Consider the following 21,607-nt stretch of genomic DNA (forward strand, 5'->3'; position numbering starts at 1 on the left):
AATTAAACTTTTAGTATTATATTTAATCAAATTATGTATTATCCAATTTAAAAAGAATTTATAATTTTCCAATTGTATAAGAATAAGTAAATTTTTAATACAGTTCCTATGATTATTTTTTGTTTGAATTTTAGTAATGTTGATAAAAATATCCGTAAAAAAAGTTATGAATTCAATTACCAATCTAATATTTCATAATTCATACCATTGCACCAGGTAATATTTTCATTCATTAATTTACATATTTCATATTTTATTAGGGGTACCAAAAAATAATCAGAATTTTGTTTGCTGACGAAAAATATTTATTTATTAAAGAAATCTTAAGTCAACAAAATAATTTCCATCACTTTCTAACGCTTTTTGCCAGCGTAAAGGCAATTGTTTCCTTTTCAAAAAAAGTCCTTCGATTTTTGATAGAAAAACTTTGAAACCATCGAAGAAATTTTGAATACTTTTCGGTACCCCTAATATATTTTCTTTTTCTGTAATAAATGACATTATACATAAAACTCGTTATTTGCTTCCAATGCATGTATATTTAATATATCGAACTTGCGTCAAAGTTTGTTAAAGTGTTCTTAATTAAGAGCACACGATAAATTGATCGTAATTAGAAACGTACAAGAGATTTGTAATTACGCGCAACAAAGATGGGGAACGTTTCGTCGCACGTCACGAGGTGAAAAATTCAAGGGGTGAAATTTTATCTGATCACTACACGCCATAGCACTCGTGACACCCTTCTGGGGTTACGCTAAACAAATTGCTTTCCCTTGCACCAATATGATTAATTATCACGGAAATATACAAATCGATAGGAAGGCGTGTCGTCAATTTAATTCAACAATTATTTTTGTTTATTTTAGAAAATGCTTTGTAACATAATTGATATTAAATTAAATTACAGTAATTGAAAGTTTTATGTGATACTTTGTTAATTTCCGAAATGTTTAGTTTCTTTTATTATTTATATTTTCAAATGCTTAATAGAATTATTTTTAATTAGTTAAATTGAAAGTGTTATGGTATAATTGAAAAATATTTTATTAAGTAAAGTATGAGTTAGGTTTCAAGCAACTCAAAATTTCACAAGATATTGCTTTCTTTAATTTTATAATTTTATAGAACATTTAGTATAGTTATTTTTAATTAAAGCTGGGTAGCAAGAGAATTTCGTATTTAGAAGATCCTTGGTTAGGTTAAATTTAGTTTCAGTTTGAAGTCATTGTTTCAGATAACACTTATCACTTTCGCAATATTTAAGAAATTATTTTAATTATCTATAATTGTAAACATTTAAAGAGAAGCACTCCTAATAAATGCAGTAAAAAAATTTCTTAATATAAAATTAAAAAATTCTTAGGTACATGAAGTTTGAGTTACGTTAAAAATTACAAAAAGTCTTATCAAATATTTATGTCTGTTATTCTTATAATATTTATTTTTGTATTTGCAATTCCTAAATACGTAATACAACTGATTTTGATTACTGAAATAAATTTTCTTGCAACATGAGTGATATAGTGAGTTATGTTAATTCTGAAATTTCTGAAAATTTTATCAAATTTATATGTACAGTATTTTCATGCACCCTAAATCGTGACTACTAGTCTCAAAAAATATTTCCACTACTTATAACTAGTTGTAAACAAATCATTATAATATGGTTAAGGTTATGTTTAAATTAAATTTAAGGTTATGTTATGTTAAAATAAGGTTACTTTTAACCTTTAATTTCAGTGTCGTATGTGAATAGTGTGTTACTCATAATAGCACACATGTCATTTTCTCTAGTTATTTAATTAATATCTCAAATTATATAATTTATAAATTCCTTACAAGGAATAAAATATTGTTACTAAATTATTACGAAGAATAAAAATTCGTTATATAAAGTCTAAGTTCCAATTATTATTTGCACATAAATAAAACCTAACTTCAATAATAACTAAATACATCTCATCCTAACATTTATTTAATTACCTCTAATTGCTTATTCAAAATTTCAATTTCCTCAACCAAAAACATTCTACTACATTAAAATCCAAATATCTCAACAGTAATCAACACACAAAAATTAAGAACATCGTTAAAAAATTGATAACAATCTATCCCGTTGTCACGGCATCAACATTCAACCCCCGGAAATCTGTTTTAATTGTCTCGATAGGGTAGTATCGATCCTATTACGTAAAAAAAAAGAACAAAAGCGAAAGAAAGTATCAACCCCAGCTCAAGTCGGTCGGACGAAGAAGACCCGTTCCAAAGACACGTATGCCACGGTGTTCGTACGAAAGAAAGGGATGGGAAAAGATAGATTTATGCTGGATCGCCAGGCACCGCCGTGTTCGTGTCACCCCTGCAGGGAAGGGTGACTAAGAAGAAGGGGTGGAAACCGAACGGGGGAGGGAGACAAAGAGGGAGTTTTAATGTATGCCTACCGAGAGAGGCTATAAAAATCAATACCTCAAATTACCAGGCAGTACTTAATTTTCTTGGAGCAACCAGCCCCGGCACGCTGCTTTCTGAACCCCCAACCCCCCGTCCGCCCTCCACCGCCTCCTCTTCCGCCAACCCCCTTTCGGTTTCGCGAAACTCCGTCAGCGGTTGGTTCCAGACGAATTTCTCCGCATTCACGTGCATTTTACTTCCAACAGGTCCTGCAATTACACGGGCTCGGAAGTATTTTTAAATTTTTTAAAGGGGAAATGCGCTATTAAAAATGCATCGACGCTGCGACGGTGGAACATTCTTTTTGTTTATTTTTCCAGAGTTAATGATCAAAAACTTGGTAATTTCTGGTAGAACGTTCGCGGTTTTAAAATTTCGAGTGGTAATGAAATATTGAAAGTGTAAATGAGGTAATAGTGCCTTGGAGACGGGTTTATTTAGAGATGCTGCTAGGATTCTTTTTTGGACTGCAAGATTTAGGACTTAAAATGTTTAAGATGTCCTTGTAAACTAGTATTCTTGGGGACAATATGATTTTCTTGTGTATTAAATTCTTCTATACGTTGAAATCCTTTTTAAGCACAGGTTGCTTTCTGAGTCCTAAGTGTCCACATCTAGGCTTCTCCGAGGACTCTTCCTGGACTCTTCCTAGAACTCTAAAATCTTCTCAGACCTTTCTACATTCTTGAATTCCCATAAAGAGTACGTTCTCCCAATGTTCCAAATTCTCTATAAATTCTAAATTCTCCATGTAACCTCTCTACACTCTAAAATCACAACAGGACCTCAGCTTCTAGTAGAACCTATCTAGGATTTCGAATCTTCTTAGACCACAATATTTCCCTATAATCTAGGATTTCTAGTAGATCATTCCCTATGCATTCTTCCCTATATCTCTAAAACAGTGACATCTATGACATCTTAAGGTCTCACTTATCTTCCCTGTGATTTGGGTTTGTAATCTGAAATTTTCCTGGAATAGATTCTCTCAACTTTTTTAATTTTCTCTAAACCTTATTTCGTCCCTGCATCTACCTATTACGATTTTAGACTCGTAAGTTTCAAGAATTTTGGACCTAGAATCATTCTAGATAGTAGGTTCATCCTATATCCCAAACTCTTCCTAAACTCCACTATCACCCTAGCTCTTAATATAACCCAAATTAATTATAGTCCTCTAGAATATCCCTAGGATCTAGAATCCTTCAAGATATCAATATAAAAGCCTTGAAATCTTCGTGAATAGTAAATCCTCCTAACGTCCTGAAATCTACCTAGGTTCTCCCTAGAGAACCTCTCCTAAGCTACTTTCAGATCCTAGTGCTTCTTTGCGATCTGAGCTGGCTCTAAAAGTTGAAAAGACGGAGAAAACAAATCAGAAAGGAGATCTGAATTTAGTTAGAAATAAGTGGCGATCTTGGATGTTCTTTAAAACTCGTATCGAAAGGCAGAAGGGGGTTGGTTATCGGAGATACGAAGTCGAGAGCGCTCTTCCGGCTTATTGAATCACAGAAATTAAAGTTCATTTGCACCGAACGAGGAATCGGTATAACTTTTGATACTTGTCGAGAAGCGATTCATGTATAAACCACGGAAACGTTCGTAATTCTGCGTCTTCTCTGAATATAGCGGATTATATAACGGGTGGATCCGTTCTCCATCCAGGAGATTCTTAATGTCTGGTAGAAATTTCATTTTAAGTTGATTATTTTGCAAAATTGGATCGTAAAACTTCGAGTGATTGAAGTGATTAAATTTTTAAAAATCTTAGGTTATATTCAATATTTTGTTACTTTTCTAATATTCAAATTGGAAGACTTTGATAATTTAAGCTACATTCTGGATATTCTTGAACGATTTCATAGAAGTAACAATAAAATAGCAGTAATTTGAAAGTTTAATAAAAAAGATAACTAATAATTGATCATTTTTATACAAAATATGTATAAGGTGACAGAACTATAAAGCTTTAAATAATTAGATTATTTGAATTAATCAGATAACTTCATCATTTGAACTGTATAAATTTTGTAACATATTGAATACTTCATACAATTGTAATATTTATAATATTTCGATGAAATAGGTTATATTTAATATTATAGGTTAAGTTGTATTATCAAGTAACACAATGACAAAGATAGTACAACAAAGTGGAAATGATAGTAATACCAATTTGAAGTTAAGGTTTAATAAAAATTGGAATACAAACTATTAATCAATATTCTTTATACAAAATGGCCGATGGAATATCAAAATGAATAGTAAATCAGTGAAGCCTATACGGTGTGTCCATTTTAAATCGATTCGCTGAAATATGTTGAAAGAAAGTAAGAAATTAAAAACAAAGTTGTTTGTTGTGTTCAAGAATGCGATGTAGTTGTATGCATTGTACCCAAACAAAACTAAATGAAGTCATAAAATAAAATTAGTATTTCTAAAACAATATTTTTGGTCGTACACAGCGACGATCGTTTACCGTGATCCTCAAATTTTCGCCATTCATGCTGGTCGAAAGTTAAACACGCGACGTACGTGTCGCGTGATTTAGCAGCGTAATGCTAATTAATTACACCAACGAAAAAAAAAGAAGAGAAAACAAGATCAGGTAGGTCTCGACCCTCGAACGGTAAGCAAGATTACGACTGAACTCCGACGGAAGGGTTGAAACCCTGGCGCTTGATTTTATTGCCCTCTCCCTTTCCCTTGATCCACTCTAACCCACCCCCGACATTCTGCTTTCCTTCCTTTTCGAGTCGTCGGAGTCCATCGTTTCTTTTTCTTCCTTTCCCTTTCGTTCAATGTACCGCCGGTAGAAAAGTTTCTTCGGGTTATATCCCGTCGTGCACGTGTTTATGTGTCGGTGTGTTCAGAATCAACTGACCCGCACGAAACTGACCGAAAGAAAGCATTTTCAGGACAAAGGTCAAGGCACGAAACATCGAGATTCCTAACACGTTTACTGCTATCGGGGTCACTGGTGTCTGCTACCAGAAATGAAATTTCAGAAAATTTTAATCGTGCAATATACCATGTTGATAATTTTACTCCTCTACGAATATTAATTGCTGTGAATAATTTAGTGAAGTTAGTGAAAGGTTTAATAGTTTACTGTTACATGTAAGGAGTTAATACTCAACCACCATTCAAAAGTATACATAATATATTTGATATTAGCTTTTAATGTATGGCATTATTTCGTCACTTTAATTTTTACATATTCATCAAGGTCTTACAAGCTCTGAGCTAATAAATAGTACACTTCCTTCGGAACCTTGTAAAATAGTTTAACTGTACAGCTACGTTTAACTAGGTTTAACTCTAGATTCAAGGATTTATATTTAAATTCAAACTAAGCTATAAAAATAAAAAAATAATGGATAATAAGTAAACTAGCTTATGAGTTTTGATAAAAATTTCTTAATAAAACAAAGACTTTAGGGTCCACCATTTTAATGATCCATTATTAAGTTCTATAAATCCAATGTTGAACCTCTTCAAGTATGATTTTCATACCAAAAAAAAAAATTAATTTCATGTAATCAACTATATCCCTGCTATTCCCTAACAATCACATAAATGAATTAAATATACCATAACCTAAAAGAATTTATAATATACAAAAGAAATTATAATATTCACAAATGGTCTGTTAAAACCAAAAAATTAAAAACAAAGCTGTTTGTTATGACAAAGAATGCCATGTAGTTGTATGACATTGTACCTAAAAAAGAACTAAATAAAGTCATAAAATAAAATTAGTATTTCTAAAACAATATTTTTGGTCGTACACAGCGACGATCATTCACCGTGATCCTCAAACTTTCGCCACGTATCAATAAGTATCCACATATCTTGAAACTACCCTCGAAAAATCATGCAAAGATAATCCTAAATAATAACGACGATGACCAATTAAATGACAACAGAGATTCCCCTAAATCTGCAATAATCAAGACATGAAGGGTCCAGCCGGAAAGAGTGTCCCCGTTTTATGAAATATCACAGCTCAAGGACAAAGGGTGTAGATTTAACGTGACTGAACGACCACGGTGATCATTTAATTCCAGTTGAGGAAGAGTATCAACAGTCCGGGGGCAGTTGTTCGGGGTGAGGGTGTCATTCGGTCTGCTGGTCTGTCGGTCTGTTGGCCTGGAAGAAGGGCGCGTGGCGCACGTCCACTATCAATTTATCACCCACCCTCGCAACTTTCCCTCTCGGACCTCGTTCTCGTTTTCCCTCTTTTCTCGGCTCGTCCACCATCTCCCTCCTCCTCTGTGTCTGTCTTTCTTTCCTTCTTTTTTCGATCTACGGTCCGTTCAGCGGCGAAACGCGGGGACGAAAGGGGGGAGACGAGTTCGAGTCAGTGCAGCGGAGAGACAAGGAGGAAAGAAAGGGCGACGTGAAGCAAGAGAAAAAGGGTACGATAGCAAACAACAGAGAGAGGGAGCGAGAGTGTGAAGGGGAGCAAGGTGAAGTCGAAACAACCATGACCAGCACAATTTTAACGGTGGTCAGTTCAAGATGTAGGACCATGGCTCGCGATCAATCCGTTTACTTTTCGATTCGCTGCACTGCCGGAGGAAAAGCCTGTTATTCGATTCGCTCGCATTGCGGAAAACTGGATTTCTCTGCAAGGTGTTGAGCGCGGAAATAAATTCTTTTCAAATGATTTAGTTATGTGAGGCGGGCGGATTTTATGCGTGGCGATATAACGCGTGGAAATTCCGTAGTAGCTCTATGCGGTAATGTGTAGAAATTATATGAGTGACGATATAATATGCGATAATTTCATGTATGGCAATTCCATGTGTGGTGATATAATGCATTAAAATTTCATGCGTTGCGATGTGATATAATGCAATTTTATGCGTGGCGATATAACAAATTGCAATTCCATGTGTGGAAATATAACATAGTGCAATTCCATGCTTAGTGATATAACGTATTGCAATTCCACGCGTTGTGGTGTAATATATTGCAATTTTATGCGTGGCGATATAACAAATTTCAATTCCATGTGTGGAAATATAACATAGTGCCATTCCATGCTGAGTGATATAACGCATTGCAATTCCACGAGCGATGATGTAACATAATGCAATTGCACGTGTGGTTATATCATATATCGCAATTGCGCACGTGGTGATATAACAAATTGCAATACGTCGCGAAACGATATGTCAAATTGCAATTTCACGCTTGATAGTATAGCACATTCCAATTCCACACGTGGTGATATAACGAATTGCAATTCCACGTCTAATGATATAACAAATAACAATTCCACACTCAGTGCTTTTACACATCACAATTTCATGCGTGGTGATAAAACAAATTACAGTTCCACGCGTAGTAATATAACACATTGCAACTCCACACATGGTGATATAACAAATTACAATTCTGCACGCGGTAATATAACAAATATTGCAATTCCACATATGGTAATGTATCGCATTGTAATTCGACACATGATGACATAATGCATTGCAGTTCCACGTGTGGTGAAATAACGCATGGCAATTCAAAGTACAGTTATTCTACGCGTGGCGATATAATGTGTTGCAATTCCAAACGAAACAATTCCACGCGTTTCAATGCTTTTCTTAGTAATATTGTGCATTGCAATTCCGTCCATATTAATATTTTGTGTGGCAATATAATGCGTGGTAATATAGTATGTGATAATTCCACACGTGGCAATATAATAGATTGCAATACAATTCGTAGTGACGTAATAATAACGTGATAATTTCACATAAATCAATTGCACGTATGGCGATACAACGCGTGGTTATTCATGTATTATAATTTCGCTTACGGCGATATAGTGCGAGGTAATTCGAAACGTAGAAATTCCACGCACTACAGTATTTTTCCTAAGGATATAGCACATTGTAATTCTATGCGTATTAATTTCCAATGCGGCAATATAGTACGTGGCAATATAATATGTGACAAGTCCACGCATGGCGATATAACACGTGACAATGCAATTCGTAATGACATTAGGAATAATAATTCCATATAGATCAATTGCACGTGTGGCGATACAAGTGGTGATATAGTTCGAGGTAACTGTGGCTATATAATGCGAAGTAATTCCAAGTATACCAATCGCACTTGTTATAATATAATTCGCAACGATATAGTGCTCGACAATTCTATGCTTATTAATTCCTTACGTGGCAATATAACGCATGGTAATTTCTCATATAAGAAATTCTAAAAATTATTATTTAAATTACCTTTTAAAGTATAAAAGCAATCATTGCAGGTGCAGCATAAAAAACAGTGTCCATTTAGAACAATTTACATCAAATTTATTATATAATTCATCACATTTACATCTTCACATTATTTATTGTTTCACAACCAATTTCAATAATCCTGTGATAGTAAGCCCAGCATAAAAAAATTTATTTCAAATATAAAAAGAGAAGAATTTTTTCGACACTGAAATTTGAAAAAAAAAAAAAAATGTAAAATTAATAAGTTTTACCTCTGAACATTTTATATCGCAGTTAGTGTAATACGTGGAAAGATAAATATGTAAATTGATAACTGTTTTTAAATCAATAGATCGAAGGTATCGCGTTAAAGGTTTCTGTAACGTCGAGACCCATTAATCGTTCTCGGAAGGTCGTAAAATTATGTCGTAAGATGCGTTACGCGTAGAAGCGACGAAAGCTGAAGTTTATAGTCAGGCGGAAAGAGGGTGAATGGGACCAAGGAGAGAGAGAAAGTGGATGGTAAATTCGAGCCCAAGTTTCTGACCTTATTCAGCTTATTTACATAAAGTGTCTTTGAACAAACGTAGCCTTTATGGGTAAATCATCTTACAATGCCATTTGAAAAACGTTCTGCAATTATTAGGTATCATTCGTGCATACTGCTTATACTTGCACAAGGTGTTCTGCGATTAAAAATCAAACATTCCTTCAATATTAATTTAAATATAGTGATGCTGGATAATAGCAGGTATTTTGTGTAGAAGAGATTTCGAAATTTCAGTTGTATTATAATAATAGTCAGAATACTACAAATCATAGCATTACTAACACTGAAGAAGTAAAAATTATACTTCAAAAATAATATTAATAATTGTACTAGTTATTACAAAAATAACTGTATTCTCAGTACCAACAGTTCAACCCCTTAACTTATGATTTATTCAACAAGTGACAGCGATTGAATTATTGTTGTATAAGTCAGAAAAAGAATATTCAAATATTCTGAATATTTTAAATATGGCGATCATTGGTGTGTTGGAATTAAAATCAAACTTCAATCAAGGTCATGAGATCTGTCGCACTTCGTGCGTCACGCAGATGATATAAGAGGGTTAAAATAGAAGTGAAAACTAACATGCACCCTTTCATATTTGATTTCATTAACTACATGAGCCACAACAAAAAGTACCACTCACAAATGTATACCCAATCCTCATACCACAGCTATTAATCCTCGCACCACCCCAAAGAAGCCGACGTCGATTAAGAACCGTTCACGATAAATATATCCAAGCAAAAATATAAAACTTACCCATCAGCAAGAAGTAACCGCATCCCTGTCAGAGCGAAGGATGCGACTTCCGTTTTAATCAGGTACGAATCCAAGTTATTAAAATTCCAACAGAATTTTCGCGATTGAATAGAGGCCGGCAGGGGGGAGGACGTTGACTGGCGAAAAAGAGCACGCTCGTTCACGAAGCAGCCCGGGTGCGGTGTCTGAAAGAAAAAGAAGTTCATTCATTCGTTCCAATAGACGAAAGAGATATAGAACCTCGGCTCGGACAGAATATCGGCAAACTAAAAACGTTAATTTATTCAATGGCAAAAAAAAAGAGAAGAGGCATGAAGACATGAGAGTACTGCAGTCTAAGAGATGAGCTTGAGAACGAAGAAAGAACAGAGAGAGAGAGGGAGAGAGAGAAAGAACCTCCATCGAGATGAAGGCTGACTGGGCAAGGACTTTCGGTAGGGTCGAACACGAGGAGGGGTAGAAGGAGGGGGCAGGGTGAAAAGGGTGGTTTTAAGGGGGTTGCAGTCGATGAACGAAGGGTGAAGGGACTTTGGGAGTCAAACGAAAGCCTCAGGCAGTTTTTCTACCGGCCTCCGTTCGAACTCTTGAGTTTCGCAGAGTTTTTTCTTTCAGATTTTTTCTAATTAATTATCGGTATTGATTGGTTCTCGATTTGACTGCGGAACGCCTTTGGCTACAACAGTCGGAGAGATGGAAATGACCGCACAGAATAACCGTAAAAGGGAGGAGAAGCCAAGCGAATTAACTGTCCATAATTTGCCCCGAGTCGTGATTAAAGGAGTGGCTTTACGATGAAAGCTAAGGAAAAGGATTTTTCGATATCCATTCTTTGATTCTTTCTTTTCATACCTTTGGCGGGATAGGTGCACCTTTGTGCGCGGTCAAAGTCTTTCGGATTTTCTTGCCCCCTTGTATATTTCCATAATTCAATCGATACGTGTCATTTTTACTGCATCTTCGGTTTGCAATAAACGCACGCGACAGTCATTCGATAGAAAATTATGTTCATGCATGAAATTTCAAGGTGACTGATGCATTGGTCCCTATGATGGAACATCACACGTGGGTCTGAACATTCATGTCAGATTATAATCGCCTAAATGTAAATCCAAAATGCAATCCTATACAAAACTGAACCTAGAGGGCACCACTACATGTACTAACCTACAAAGTTATTTATGTTTTCATGTTTAATTAATTAATGACAAAAATAACACAGCTAAAATAGTAGTAGCTGAAATTTATTATGTATTTATTATAATTAAACGATTGAGATAAATGTCTACAATTATATTAAAAAGAATATATTACATCGATACCATAAACAAAATGCAAAATACAAATTTGTTAGAATCATGAATCTCGATCCTTTTCTGTCCGACATGCCAAATAGTAAACGTTTTTCGAAACATGGTCAGTTCAGGTCAAAAAAAGAAGATTGATTGTCCCGAACGCTTACCATACGAAGAAACTAGAATGGGATAAAGATGGAGTAGAAAAAGAGCCTTCCTGAAGAAAAACGTAAATAGAATTCCCTGGCATACGTGCGCGATTTGATAAATGAAATTATAAATCTGCGTGTAGCACGAACGATCGACAATTGAAGAAAAAAAAATGGTACAATCAATTTTTTTCGTTCCAATTCTGAAACGTTTCATCAGTGTATAGTTAGGGCAACAGGGCAAATAAAGCAAAATACAGCGCACGCTGTCCGCAGAACCGACGATTAACCATTCACGACTTTTTCCTCAAATCCATCTGGCCTCGAGTGCCGGTGGAAGTTTCTCGGAAGGTGGTCAGTACGTTGTAAGACTGGAGGATTGATTGCCTCCGAGGTTTCACGATGAAGCGTCCGGAAGAAGAGGGTAGAGAGATGAGGAGAAGAAGCACGTAGCTGAAGAGAGAGAGATAACCAGCGAAGAAAGAGAAAGATAGTAACGCAAGGTGAACGAGAACGAGATGGATATAGGTGAAGGGTGAACCATAGGGTTGAGAATGCGGCCAAAGTACGTGAACCAGAAGGGGTAGAGGGATGACTTGTGGTTGTGTGTCGCAAGATAGCCTCCCTATATACACTACACGCCATAAGTATTCACTCGATGCATAAGTCATTTGTTAATCCACTTTTTTTTACTATAATAAAAAAAACCATTTTTTTAATTATTAGAAGATAATTTAGTCCAAAGAGTAGATACACATATACAAATTTTTTAATTGATATCTTGTACTCTCGATTATTATATCACCACTTGTTATATGATCACGTATTACCATGCATGTCATTTGCATGGGTTAAATTGTTTGTGTTAAATTGTCACAAACTGTATTCACGAGTTTTGCATTTTATTACTATGCGATACGTCGGTGCGTCTGCACAGATTTACGTTATATTGCCTCGCGTTACATCGCTTTACGTTATATTAGCTGCGCATTGTTTCCACTGCGCGTTGCAGTTGCTATATTGCTACGTGCTGTATTTATTGTATTCGCTATGTATTGTATTATTTACCGCTGCATTTATTATGCGTTGTATTCGACATGTATTATATTCGAAACGTGTTGTATTCGTCGCGTATTGTATTCGACACGTGTTGTACTATTACGCATTGTATTTAACACGTAGTGTATTACTATACATTGTATTTGACACGTGTTGTGTTCGATAAATATTGTATTCGGCACGCGTTGTATTTGCCATATTGTTGTATTACTACACGTGATATCGCCACGCATTATATTCGCTACAAGTTGTAATTCACATGTGTTGTATTACTACATATGGTGTCTCCGTTGTATTCAACACGCATCGTATTTGACATGTATTGTATTTCTACGCATATCATTGTACGTTGCATCCACTGCGCGTTATATTTGCTGCACGTTGCATTACTAAGCGTAATATCACTACACGTTCTATTTACTACGTGTTATATCGCCATACGCAATATTCGCTGCACTAGTACTGTATTTACTACTACATATCGATATACGTTATACTCCCTATGCATTGCACTCAGCACCGTTTATATGACTACACGTTATATCGCCGCGATATATTCAACATACATTAATGTCTACATATCGTATCACCATGCGTTGGATTGCCACGCAAATATACAAATTATTCAAATGTACTACTGTGTAAATATTGAAATATACACATATATATAAATATATATTTAAATGCATAAATACGTATTAAATATACAACTATATATTCAAATGTACAAATAAATATACAAATATAAAAATGCATATACAAATATAAAAATAAATATATGGATGTATAAATATATTTAATATTTGAAGATAACACGAAAACGTCGAAATACAATACAATACTTCTGGACGATAGTGTACTTTCGTCCTTACGTCCGTTGGTCCGTTCGTTTCTCGTCGTGTCGTCCGTTCCTAACCACTTCTCTCCTATCCTCTTGCCTTTAAGGTCCTTTCCAAGACTGCCCTAGGATGGACGAGGTGATCGAGGGTGGCTCACCAGGACTAGCGGGATGTTCTTGCACTTCGGGCAGTTAGAGTTGTGTGCAGTATCGTGGCGGTGAAATTGTGTGTGAACCCGCACGTGGTTTGTGTGAGTGAACATACGTCTGCACATGTGCACGTGGATTCGACTTCGATGGTGTTGAAACAACGACCCCAAACGCCGCAATTTGGGGATGTATTTCAGAGGTATTCGAGCCGAAACGTTTCGAGAGCTGTCAATTTATTAACAATTTAAATTAGTAGTTTTACCCTCGATTTAAATGTTCGTATATTAAGATGCGTACCACATTCGCATACAATCGTATTGTCAACATACCATTTCTCTCACTCATAGAATAACTATTCTCTTATATAACTTATGGTCTGCGTATGACATCGAGCACGTTTTTATTGTGTCGAGCGAATGAACACAAAGAGGATGATGCTACATTGCTATTGTTATATAACAAAGGAGTTTTATGTCGAGATTTTCAATCCATACAAAGGAATTTTAGAATAGAATATTACAATGACGTTATAGTTGTATGTTAATGAACCTTTAGATTAAGCTAGAACTTTCAAGTACAATAGGATAACTTTTAAATCCATAATACCGCTTCTTCTACCAGCCTACATAAAATAATTAAGTACACAGTAATTGCTATATTGACAATATGCTAGTTTTTTGAGGAGGTAAAATAGATTACAACAGATACAACTTCAAGACAACATGTATTTCGACAAATGTACACGAGAATGTTGTACAGGACGCACGCCAAGTTCCACAATGGACGCCATGTTAACTTATGTGTCTAACTATGTTGCCCGGGGCCAGAGGTCTAGGTTATGGCAGCCAAGGTATACATTGTCTTATCGTTTATTTGATATGAGAATGTTAGGATTCATCTATGCCAATGTTGACTCTGTTGGTATCAGAATAAACGTTCGAGAAATTTGTTTCGATCAAATGAGGCTTGTTAAACCATTGCGTGTGGACTCATGCAAATGGGAACTTTAAAGCTCACCACTTGACGGTCGAGCAGGTTCTAAAACGTTGAAGTACGCGAGAGCAAGGATTCAACGAGTGGGTACTGTGCGTTTCGAGTTGAAACGAATTGTTAAATTTCGTTGTTATGACCTGGCTGAATTTTTTATTTTACGCGCCAGAATTGAACGAGTAATTAACGTCGAACTTTCGATTGGAGTACTTGTTTATTATTTTTAAATTGGCTTATACATCAGTTTCGTGATTTTGTTTATTTCTTTACAAATCCTTTCCGCTTCTGTACGTGGGATTACTATGGACTAATTGGGGCATGATACAGCATTATACGTTTTCAGGTTATGTTGACTGTACAGGGCTATTTTGGTGATTGATCGCTGATGATCAATTTTTTCTGTAAATGACTACATGAAGCCTTTGTCTCGTATTTTAAAATGGATCAATTGTACATTTCAATAAAGTCAACGATACACGAAAAATTAACGATAGCATAATTTTTTAAATATCAGAGTCTTCGATTTTTAAGAATGGCTGGTGATCTCATTCGCGTGTATCAATTCAAGATCGTAATTTGGCGGGAAAATGTTTCGATTCAAAAGTGTAACTGGAATACATAATCTCATAGATTATTCCTCCATCTGCCCATTTTCAGTCTAAAGAAAAAGTTCAATCTAAGCGAAGAAGTTTTCATTCAACAGTTTTTTTATCCACAACTGTGCAAGTACACAAAGCTCCGTAACTTTCCGAATATCTGATTGTAGGTATTTCCTCGTTAGTCTCGCAAGATGGTGGCATATGTTCGAAACGAATGGAAGTTCACTTTACAGGATGACACCCGTTAAATGCCGTAGCTTACTATAGGAACTATCGGACAAGGTATGTAAGGAACTCAGATCTACACGTACAGGGTCCTTCGAGATTTGTATATGTGTGTGTGTATGTGTGGACCCGCACGCACACCAGGCACCGCGAAATCTCACGACAAATACACACATGTGAGAAGCACAATAATTACTATAGGTAGTAAGGAGGGTACCCCGCGGGGCAGGTTGGCCGGCAATCGATATATACACACACGCACGGAGGACACGCGTACACACACACTGAGAGAAATCAGATGCCAGTGTGAACATACGCAGAAGGCGAGCGCGCACACCGTTACACGGTTTACATAAGTGAAGTTTCTTGGCCACCACCCTCAGTCACCACCTCTTATATACCCCTCTACCAGCCAGTGCCACCCTCTCTTATCCTTCCACGCTACCCTGGCCCTCTTCCTCTTGCTTTCTGCCCAAGCGTTTCTAATTTGCATTCCCCTCCGTTTGCACTCCTCGCCCCTTCTCTGGCCCTCTCGCTCGCGCACCGACTCCTTACCACCCTCCCCCTCGCCCTCCACCTCGTCCACCGGTCTCTCTCTATATCGCCCCGTCTCTGTCCTTCGTTTCAACCACCACCGCCTTCTTCTCATCCTACACCTCCGAGCCATCCACCCAACAACCCCGTTGTCCGTCTTGCGAGGTTTCACGCACACGCGTGTCTTTCGTCCGTGTGCCACGCATACGATGGGAACAAGGGGCTAGGAGGGTTAAGGGGACGAGACAAAGAGACCACCCTTAACTTCGGCCCAGGGAGTAAGACGTCCACGGAGTATGGGACAAGGAGGATGAGGATCGGTCCAGGGCTGCTGCAGTTAGGTTAGGGCTGCCTGTATCTTCTTAATACCTTTCGTCGGGCTCGCTTGTATACCTATACGTTTTGGATCTTGATCGTTAAAGGTGCTAGGACGACCTGTACAGGGTGTTTCAAAGAAAAAACCGCCCACCGTGACGATTACGAATTCTTTACGACGAAACGAATCGAAAAGTCCTCTACCATTTTATAATCTGTCGACTCGTTCGCGAGTTACGCGCGATTAAAAATTGAGCGTTCGTATACGTCCGGTAAGTGACCGCTACCTGTGAGGCAGCCCGGAAGTGCCCGATTTTGAATCGGTCGTATCTCGAGAACGGAGCGTTGGATCGCGAAACGGTAAAGGAGTTTTCGATTTGGTTTGAGTAGATAAATCGACACGCAATATTTTTGAGACACCTCGTACAAATTCACCCTTGATGCGTGGATATTTTTAGCAGGACGGTACTACACCCTCGGGATACGAGAGTGATTAGTCAGTGGGAAACGAACATTGTGCCGATAATATTTGATGGCGTAGGATGATATAAATGTAATTTGACGGCGAATTGTACGCAGTGCAGTTTATAGGCGCGTTTGTATGGTTGCAAGCCACGAAACTCGTTTAAATTTACAACATTAGTTTGTTTCTTTTTTTTTCACAGCGTAAGTTGTCTGTATTATGAATGTATAACTGGCAAGTTTAGCAGCAAAAGTTTCGTGGCGAGCTGTCCTATAGCGATTTGACGCCGCAGTTCTTGGTACGGAGTTGAGATTTATGTTTGCATAAATTGGAAGCGGGTAATCTAGATTATCGTGACGAAACTTGTCACGGTTCTTCGAGTCATCGATCTGGCTGTTGCTTCCGATCAATTGTGCCCGTGTAACACTTCATAATAAACAATTCGTTTCCATATTTTCACATTTTTTCATGAATTTTTTTCTCTTTAGTGCTTCGTGTCTGTTCTCTTCTGTTTTAGATTATCTTCAAGATATGTTGTAACGATTGTATTATAAAAAAATTGAAGTTAGATTATTAGTTGCTCCATTCATTCAATTAGAAAGAAAAGTGAGGTTATGTTGTATTTGTCGAATTTCATCTACATGTAGATAGCTTAGGTTGCTCTATCAGATAACAATATAAATTAAATTGCAATGCAATAATGAAGACTTTCTTTTCCTTCGTATTGGAAGTATTCAAAAGGTCATAACCAATGAAATAAACCAAGGAATGTTTTTAATACAGACCAATTGTAACTGTAAATTTAGTAATATATTGTGATATAAATTATAATATAATTGCAAATTAAAATATAATTGTTACCAAATGTAAAGTTTGACTGTATCAAGAAATGTGATCCACATTTGTCACATTTGACTCGATATCGTAAGGCAGGGTTAGGGTATAATAGGATAGCACTTAGATATAGTAGGATCAGGGGACAAGTGGGTTTACATAATAGGGGTCCACTAACTAATGTTCTAAATGAACCCTAAATTTTCTTTAGAATATATAGTGTAACTACCATTTGATTGTTCTAACGTAACCTTGTGAGACACATCTGTTCTGGCCATAATCTAACTTGACACATACTTTGACCCATTCCACTGATTCTACATGTCTCAAGCATACGTTGATACTACATTATTACATCTGACAAATCTTATTTCTCTTTATACTTATTTGAGACTATCCTGACAAATGGTTTCAACTTGTAGAAGAACTCATCACGTAACTGAAATTCATAGAAATTTATGAGTACTGACATCAATTTTGTTGAACTTAATTCTAGCTCGAGGAGTTAGCTTCGACACTAACGTTTTAGAATATTTAGGTACAGGGATCCAAGGCTTGACTGCAGTTTGAGCAATAAAATAATTATGGGTACATTTGTACCTCATTCACTTGTGTTTGAAATAGATGAAGATATAATACAAAATATTTATGTAGCCCGATCGAAAACTTGATTGTTTGAACAATAATGATATGAGTCATTTAAGTCTAATTATCTTACATTTGGCAGAGATTAACATACGTTTCAAAATATTTACCTGCAGTGGAAGTTTGAATAGTTGAATGATTAAAATACCTGTCCAAGCTTGATGTTTAAGCTCTTCAAGAATATTTAAAGTTAGAAAAAGAAATGAAATAATTTTCGTCCTAAATCTGTAACAGCAACATCCACATATGTGCCATCTGCAAGTGTATATATTGAACTTGATTAACTCCCTGCGGGACATTCCCCGCAAAACTCCTGCATATTAACCCTTTGCACTGAAGATATTTTAGCTGTAAATAGCAATTCTGAAGCTTCCTAGCCGAAAAATTGGAAGTTATTTTCCTATCAATTACCATTTCTCTATTAAATGTCACACGTATAATACAGTAGATTTAGTTAAAAAATACTTATTTAAATGGTAAGTAATTAAAATATTACGACCGCAAAGACCTCCCAGTTGAAAGTATCCATGACCCTTAACGAAGTAGCTTAAGTTTGGGAACAGTAGAGTAAATGTTCAACGAGTCAACAAATTTTGTCCTGATTGAGTGAAGTAAAAATAAAAGAACATATAACCGATACACGGAAGTTGACCGAGCTAGGTCTTGTAGAACAATGGTAGCAACGTAGATAAAGAAGGGTCGGGCGAGCATAATTCCGAAGTGCGTTAAGAGATTCGACTGACTGACGTATCTGTCAGGGATGGATGGCAGTAAGGGTTACGAGCATCGCTCATCAGTAGCGGCCATATTGCCTGCCGGTAACCCCCAACCCTTCGCGAGGTACGCGAGCCCTGATAATTCCCTCCACTTTCTATCTCCCTTTCTTGCATCTTCTTTTCTCTCTTTATCTCGCGTTCGTTTGCCTGCTCACCCTTGGTGCCTTAGTCTTACTGGTTTCTTCTCCTTTTCTTCCTTCTTCTTCTAGCAAACGCTTCTTCTTCTTATTTAAACCCCCAGCGCCGCGGTGCCCGGGCTGCTTAATGAGAACCTCCACCTCTTCGTACCACCACCACCAGCACCACCACCACCACCACCACCATTGCCTCCTCCACCATCGTTGCTCGCCACTCTTACCTACGTCTTACCCCCTCAGCTGCCTGGCCACCCTTTACCAACCTCTCGTTTCAACCAGGACCCTGGTTGGGGTTCACCCGACGTCGAGCTACGACCCCTACACACGGCCGGCCCTGCCACACACGCGAGACATTTTAGACTTTTAATATTGATTACACGCTAAAGATGAACGTTGCCTCGACTTGGTAACAATGAAGGTTAGGGTACGTTTTCACGTCACCCTGGATCCGCACGTTTAGTGCGGCCACTCTGTTATCCCTTCACGAAATATCGTCCCTGAAAAAATCGCGTTATAATATCGAACTTCGTGTTGTTCCAAATTTAATAATATTTTTAATCCGTTCTCAGACAATAAATCACTTTCACGTTGTCACACTGAATGTCACTATTTTGTTCATGAGTTTAAGAAAAATATTTACGGTGTACTAAATATTGTGTTGCAATTTCGATATTGATTATATGTTGAAGATGAACTGGACTCTGTAACAATGAAGGTTAGGGTACGTTTTCAGGTCAACCTGCATCCACATGTTTAGTGTTGTGGTACTGTCCTTTACAAAAAATACGAATCAGTGTTATATTAATTTCATGCTGTTGCAAACTTCATATTTTAAATCCTTCAGGTGAGAATAAATCATAATGTGGCCATTGTTACCATCTTATGTGCACTTTATATATCCTATGAATTCTATGTCAATGCATCAAATATTGTGATATTTGAGGCCTACTTTCAAGTAATAATAACTCGCAATTTATAATACCATGACACTGAATATCATATCTGCTATCAATTCATAAAAATGAAAAACACTGCTGTCACATACAAATGTAATATCTAAACTGTAATGACTGCATTAAATTCCACGATTATGTCAGATTTACTGTCAGCATGTATCATCACACGGTACATCATCATTACGATGTCCAATTACATATCCCCGTTGTTAAAACGAATGTCAAGAAAAATGTCACGACAATCGATCATGTAGGGGCACATCGCGCGAGATCCAAAAAATGTCACAGTCTCACGACATCGAATCGAATTTAAAAATTGAATTAAGCCGTAATAACCGTGCCGTTATCGAATTTCACGTGTTGTATTCGAAAGAAACGCGATCGTCGACTTTTGCCTTTCATGATCAATACTGTCCCTTGTACATTAAATTTCCTCTGGCTGAGGTTATTACCGTTTCGTGTGTAGTTAACCAAATCAGAGTTTCAATCTGATTTGTATGTCCTGGCCATTGATTACATTCGGACGAATTAGGTCACATGTAAATGAAACTCATAAATCTTTTCTTTCCCTTTCTTTGCTCTTTTCGAATTGTTCGCAGGCACACCATCCGAAATTACAGACGAATGTGGCATTAATCATTTCCGGTCAGCGTCGGTTCACCACATGTCGCTAGATCATTTATTACGCAATTTGTCGTGGCCAGAAGCATTGTAAATAACTTGTAGCACGGGTTAATTATAATTGATCGATTTAGCGGAGAAATTTTTTCGAATACAGATAATTATGCACGTTTGTCTTGAACGAGTATGAAAGGCATGCAAATGAACGGAATATTCATTTCTATAACATCGACGTAGATCTTACAGATGTAAGCAGTCACGAAGAATATCTTTCTCTGTCCACCTACTTGCATAGTACAATATATCTAGGACATATTTACGACTGTTTTCTCCGTTGGCAATTGATCAATAGCCTAACGGTTCATTGTATAACATACCAATAAATAACTGACGTTTTTCCCTGCCTCGGAATCTAACTATACGATCGGATTTTCGCTCCACGAACGTGATCGATGACGCAGTAACAACTACAACTTAATACAAATTTAAACGAATGATATATAATGGCGGACGCGAGAGAAATATTTTGCTGTCTATACAATTCGTGTTTAATGATTGTCACGTTGGCTACCCTGGTGGTCGTCATCTTTGTTAAATTAAGATGTTCGCTGTCGCGAAGGTCATTGACGACGGTGTCACAAGTTCAATATCATCCCGTTACACATTTCATTTTTTTTGCTCTCAATTTACATTAAATATAGATTAGAAAATACATGATTAAGTTTGGGTGACAAATTTCAAGATCACAGTAGAAAATTATAGAAATGATAATTATTATTAGTTATTGTTAGCAGAATTTACTAATTCTCTTTAATTAATTCTGCTGGTATGATTATTATTAATTAGTAGTTATATGATTGTTTCATCATACCTTGGGTCAGTGTCTAAACTAGAAAATACTATACTGTAAAGTGTTACAATATTTTTAAAACGTAAATAGCAGTACATAAAACGTTATTAAACTTAAAATTAAAAGAGAGTTATACAGTCACAATTTTAACAAATTTTTAAATATAAAGGTT

General features: G+C 36.6%; 1 long non-coding RNA gene across 1 annotated transcript in view; it reads right to left on the reverse strand.

The window, feature by feature from the left end:
* Positions 1-9,648: 9,648 nt before the first annotated feature.
* LOC143264396 (uncharacterized) overlaps positions 9,649-21,607 on the reverse strand; it is a 31,903-nt gene continuing 19,944 nt past the window's right edge. Inside the window, exon 3 of the long non-coding RNA XR_013038119.1 lies at positions 9,649-10,187. This is a non-coding gene — a long non-coding RNA (uncharacterized LOC143264396). The remainder of the gene's footprint in view (positions 10,188-21,607) is intronic.

The sequence above is a fragment of the Megachile rotundata genome, chromosome 4 (genome assembly GCF_050947335.1).
Source record: "Megachile rotundata isolate GNS110a chromosome 4, iyMegRotu1, whole genome shotgun sequence".
Lineage (NCBI taxonomy): Eukaryota > Metazoa > Arthropoda > Insecta > Hymenoptera > Megachilidae > Megachile > Megachile rotundata.